Here is a 6,188-nt window from a genome sequence, read left to right on the forward strand (position 1 = left end):
TTGAAAGGGTGATTGGATAAATTGAATAATTGAGTATATTTTTTATTTACTAATGATTATATTGTTTACGACCAAACTAGAAATCCTTATATATTTTTTGTTCTCTTTTTCACCTATTGCTTATATTGTTTAATCCAATAAAAAAAATATTAAGCCATGTGCCCAAATTTTTATATGTAGACACTTGAGAAAGTTAGTTTGTTGATGGGGGAAGTTAAAAATAATAATAATAATAATAATCTAAGTTAGATTCATGTATCATGCTAATAGGTCATGAATGTGTAATAGAGCTTTATTTTAAAAAAAGTTCTTGTCACCATAAAAATAGCAAAAATATTAGTTTCAAAATCCTCTTTCCACCAAGTTTGATGATGATAAATATCTAGAAATAACTATATGTTTTAAGTGGAATTTGGATAGATTTTGAATTCATTTTCATTCTCAACAACTCAAAGCATTCAAATGATCCTATCAGCATTCAAATGATCCTATCAACATTCAAATGGTAGAGTTACAGAAAGGAGCAAAAATGTAGAAAAATGACTTGCTTCCTAATGCCCAACCTCACATTCTAATGATTAAAAGTTATAAAATTTAAGGAGAGGGGAAGAAGTAGAAGGAGAAGAAGAAGAGAGAAAAAAGAAAAAGTTTAGAGCTAGGCTTCCAAGAGAAGAGAGAGGAGAACTTGGATGAATTTGAGAGGAAATGAAAGAACTTAATGCTCTACCTCTTAGCCTAAGGGCCTCTTTTTATAGTTTTTTTTAGTGTATGTTACAATGATTATAATGCCATTAAGACTACAACTTTTACAAGAGAAGAGATATAAATAGACAGGTAATTACATCTTTATGCCATCTTTATAAGAAGTCTTCTTATTTATCAAGATGTCACCTCTTCGATGTGTGGGTTTAAGTCCATCTTCTAACCCTCTCCCTCAAGCTGGAGGAGAAAAACATTATAAATACCTAGTTTGCCACATATAAATGATAGGATCTTAAACGTAACCGATTTTTTAAGAATATTTGCTACTTGCTCTTTGTGACGAAACGTGTTTAAGGGAGATTATACCCGCTTGAAATTTCTCCCATATAAAGTGGCAATCCACCTCAATGTGTTTGGTCCTTTCATGGAAGATCAGATTCGAAGTGATATGAATAGTGTTATGGTCCCTAACCATAGATCTAGTAACTCGGCGAGGTACTAACGAATCCAGCACTATTTGAGGGTTTTTTTATCACCTTTTTTGTGAAAAGAACTCTCTTATCTTTCTCCCTTCACATTAGGATTGAAAAGGAGTTTCCTTTTCTCAATTATAAATGCAACCAACAATTTAAAGGACTATTTAAGAACCCAGGTATGAAACCCCTCTTTTATGGTTCACGTCAAGAGGTAGGGTTTCATAAATCATGCATCTACTATCATGTACGTAAAGAAACAAATTATAATCCTTCTATACTCTGAAAAGGAATGATAAATACCTCTTAAAGAACACACCACATCAGCCAACTGAAAGCTCTCAACTTGATGAAGAAGACTCACGCAAAACCCTCTTTCTCTTCCTGTTGTTATGAGAAAGAGGAAGGATTCTCTTGGAGCTCGGAAGAGAGATAAATCCTCTTCTTCTTTCTCTCCCAATTAGCCTAGCCCACCCACAAACTCACCAAGAAAACCAAGCACCCCAAGAACCAGAACTAGGCACTCGACAAGGAAGACTACTTACCCTAAATTAATCTAATTTCGAACTTGCTTTATTTTCCTTTCCTTACCCCTTAAATAGGGTATTTCATGTCATGATAGTTTAGGGTTATAAATCCCAACTATACCCCTACGTCCAAGTTTATTACATAATCAATGAAAATTGAAACTAAAAGCAACATAAATAATGAAAGTAAAGTAGGTGACTCGGTGAGTCATTGCCTCCTCCTCTGAGTGACTCGGTGTGCTATTGAGTCCATAACAAATAGTTGTTTGGTTATTACAATAGAGACCCATAGAACCTCCTTAATAAAATCCCAATTTCGTAAGAAGGGACCTGATCTATAGGAGTTTACTAATTGTGTGAGTCTTAGCCTTGTATTCTACTTCTGCACTAGATACACAACCACATTTTGCTTCTTATTTCTATATGTAACCAGGTTCCCTCCAACAATAGTGCAATATCCAGAAGTGGACTTCTTGTCATCAGGTGATCCAGACCAATCTGCATCAGAGAAACCTTCTATGTTGAAATGACCATTTTTCTAATAAAGTAATTCTTTTCCTAGAGCTCCCTTTAAATATAGTAATATCCTCTCCAAGGTTTTCCAATGGGTAACTTGTTGTTTAAGCATGTGTTGAAGAGAGGATACAAAAGACTCTTATAGGAGTCTCACAGAGCCAGAGTTAAGATCGTGGAGTTTTAAAGGAGTCTCACAGAAGGAGGTCTCACAGAAGAGTCTCAGTTTAAAAGTGTTTAGTTATGTTATTCTTCTATTTATGTTGAGTTATTTAATTATGCTAGGACTTATCTTCTTTAAGTGTTAGAGTTTGGGAGTAATTAGGACAAGGGTAGTTTAATTGTAATTGGATTCTACTACTTTCCTCTATTATAAATAGGGGTTCATGTATTCAGATTACATCAAGTCAATGATGGGGGAAGTTAAAAAAAAAATCTAAGTTAGATTCATGTATCATGCTGGGAGGTCATACATGTGCAATAGAGCTTTATTTTAAAAAAAAAGTTATTGTCACCATAAAAATAGCAATAATATTAGTTTCAAAATCCTCTTTCCACCAAGTTTGATAATGATAAATATCTAGAAATAATTATATGTTTTAAGTGGAATTTGGATAGATTTTGAATTCATTTTCATTCTCAACAACTCAAAGCATTCAAATGATCCTATCAACATTCAAATGGTAGAGTTACAGAAAGGAGCAAAAATGTAGAAAAGGACTTGCTTCCTAATGCCCAACCTCACATTCTAATGATTAAAAGTTATAAAATTTAAGGAGAGGGGAAGAAGAAGAAGGAGAAGAAGAAGAGAGAAAAAAGAGAAAGTTTAGAGCTAGGCTTCCAAGAGAAGGGAGAGGAGAACTTGGATGAATTTGAGAGGAGATGAAAGAACTTAATGCTCTACCTCTTAGCCTAAGGGCCTCTTTTTATAGTTTTTTGAGTGTATGTTACAATGATTATCATGCCATTAAGACTACAACTTTTACAAGAGAAGAGACATAAATCGACAAGTAATTACATCTTTATAAGAAGTCTTCTTATTTACTAAGATGTCACCTCTTCGATGTGCGGGCTTAAGCCCATCTTCTAACCCTCCCCCTCAAGCTGGAGGAGGAAAACATTATAAATACCTAGTTTGCCACATATAAAAGATAGGATCTTAGATGTAACCGGTTTTGTAAGAATATTTGCTACTTGCTCTTTGTGACGAAATGTGTTTAAGGGAGATTATACCCGCTTGAAATTTCTCCAATATAAAGTGGCAATCCACCTCAATGTGTTTGGTCATTTCATGGAAGATCAGATTTGAAGTGATATGAATAGTTGTTTGGTTATTACAATAGAGACCCATAGAACCTCCTTAATAAAATTCCAATTCCGTAAGAAGGGACCTGATCTATAGGAGTTTACTAATTGTGTGAGTTATAGCCTTGTATTCTGCTTCTGCACTAGATACACAACCACATTTTGCTTCTTGTTTCTATATGTAACCAGGTTCCCTCCAACAAGAGTGAAATATCCAGAAGTGGACTTCTTGTCATCAGGTGATCCAGACCAATCTGCATTAGAGAAACCTTCTATGTTGAAATGGCCATTTTTCTAATATAGTAATTCTCTTCCTAGAGCTTCTTTTAAATATCGTAATATCCTCTCCAAGGTTTGCCAATGGGTAAGTTGTGGTTTATGCATGTGTTGCAGAGAGGATATGGAAGACTCTTACAGGAGTCTCACAGAGCCAGAGTTAAGATCGTGGAGTTTTAAATGAGTCTCACAGAAGGAGGTCTCACAGAAGAATCTCAGTTTAAAGGTGCTTTAGTTACGTTATTCTTCTATTTATATTGAGTTATTTAATTATGTTAGAACTTATATTTAAGTGTTAGAGTTTGGGAGTAATTAGGACAAGGGTAGTATAATTGTAATTGGATTCTAATATTTTTCTCTATTATAAATAGGGGTTCATGTATTCAGATTACATCAAGTCAATGAAGTTTTTCTCTTTTCCATAAATTCAACATGGTATCAGACCAGGTTCTGTGAGCTGACTCAGCCAACCCACAGAGGTAATGTGATCCTTTTCTGATTTATTAATTGTAGCATGTTAGGTTTGCATCTATCCTTTTTCTCTCTTTTCTATCCCTATACCCATTATTTTCTTTGAGTTTTACATCTATACTAAGCTTTTCATATTTCATATTATATATTTATTGTTGGAAGATGGGCTCAAGCCAACAAGCTCAAGGCTAGAAGCCCACACGGCAAAGGAGTGGTAAAGTGGTTATTTATGGTATTTTCTATAAGGATGACATGAATATGTAAATACATTGTCTTAGTATGTCTTTTAATCTATTGAGTTGTAACCCTAAGGGCTTTGTAACACTATAAATAAGAGCATTGGCTAAGAGGTAAGGCATTCAAGCCTTCTCCTCTCATTGGGAAAACGTCCAACGACCTCTCTTCTCCCTTGACGCATTCTCTCCTTCCCTTAATTCAAACTCTCCTCTCTAACATCCTTCTCCTTTCTCCCTCTTCTCTCTTCTCTCCTTCTTCTTCCACGTTAACCTAGAGTCATTCTCATGGGGTCCTAACTTCTACATGGTATCAGAGCTTGGAAGTTAGGATCCCTATTCAAGTAGTTATGTCATCCATTCAAGAAGTTGTGTATAGAAGAAAGAGTTTTGTCATGAAGAGATAGGTAAAATCTGTTTTTTTTTTCATATTCTCTCTTTACGTTTTCAATTTTTTCCCCTCTTCTTGAATTCTTGATTCACGGCAAGGCAAGATAATCTTCATAAACATTGTGATCTATCTTGTATGACTAAAAGGATATTGTAGTCTTGATCATCTTGTAGCAAAATTACATGCTTGATCAACGATTTTTTTTTTTGGTTTATTATTTGGATTCAGTTACCTTTATGTAAATGGGAATCAAACATGATTGATATGGGATTCCAACATATGTTGCTATCAATTCTATAATCTAGTGTTACTCATGGGAGTGTGTTATATTGTTGGATGACCATTATATGATTGATGAAATTCCAACACTCACTTATCCCTATTATTTTTGCTTTTGAACTTTAGCAATTGAATCTTTTTTTGTGTTGAAGTATTCCCATGAGTTGGAATTTATTTTGGCAAGAAATTGCTCTCGGTTTGCCAAGAAAAGCCTTGTCTAAAGTTGCTCTCGGTTTTGTGGTTGAGTTTGGATTAAGGATAAAAGTTGCATCTATTCTCTTCTCTTTATTTTTTTGATAAATATAAGAGAAGTTGAGTAGTGGATGGTTCTTGTTATCACTTGAAACAAGCACCAATTTTTCCATGATTTGGTGCTTATTCTCATGAAAATATTCTCTACTTATTTTTTGTGGCTAATTTGGTCTACGGGTGCTTCAAATTACTTTGTGTAATTGTTATTTGAGCCCTTTTGACAATTGACCTTACTAGTTGATTTGCGTCAACATGGAGAGTGGACATATGAATAATAAGAGTGTTAGGATCCTCACGAGCTATGGATCTTGTCACCCTCCTCTCTTCTCTTCCTTCCATTACCTTGCTTGACGTTGAGATGGAATGAGGGAATGAAGGAGATTGAATTTCGGAAAGGAGAATTTCGGAAAGGAATTGGGAAAAAACGGGAGAGAGCTTGAAGGAGCTCTTGACCTGTTTATCTAATTTACTCTAGCTAAAGTAGACTCAATTCATATCTCTCATTACCCTCTTGACGTTGAGATGGAATGAGGGAATGAAGGAGATTGAATTTCGGAAAGGAGAATTTCGGAAAGGAATTGGGAAAAAACGGGAGAGAGCTTGAAGGAGCTCTTGACCTGTTTATCTAATTTACTCTAGCTAAAGTAGACTCAATTCATATCTCTCATTACCCTAGCTGTCCCCTTAAATAGGGTTGAGGACGTCCAAAACACTAAAGACCCCTTGGGTCGAGGGTTCAAACCAATAAATGCTAAACCAACCCAAA

Source organism: Aristolochia californica, unplaced genomic scaffold (assembly GCF_029961685.1).
Source record: "Aristolochia californica isolate CCGP_79_NKW_82.1479 unplaced genomic scaffold, dmAriCali1.0.hap1 SCAF_9, whole genome shotgun sequence".
Classification (NCBI taxonomy): Eukaryota; Viridiplantae; Streptophyta; class Magnoliopsida; order Piperales; family Aristolochiaceae; genus Aristolochia; species Aristolochia californica.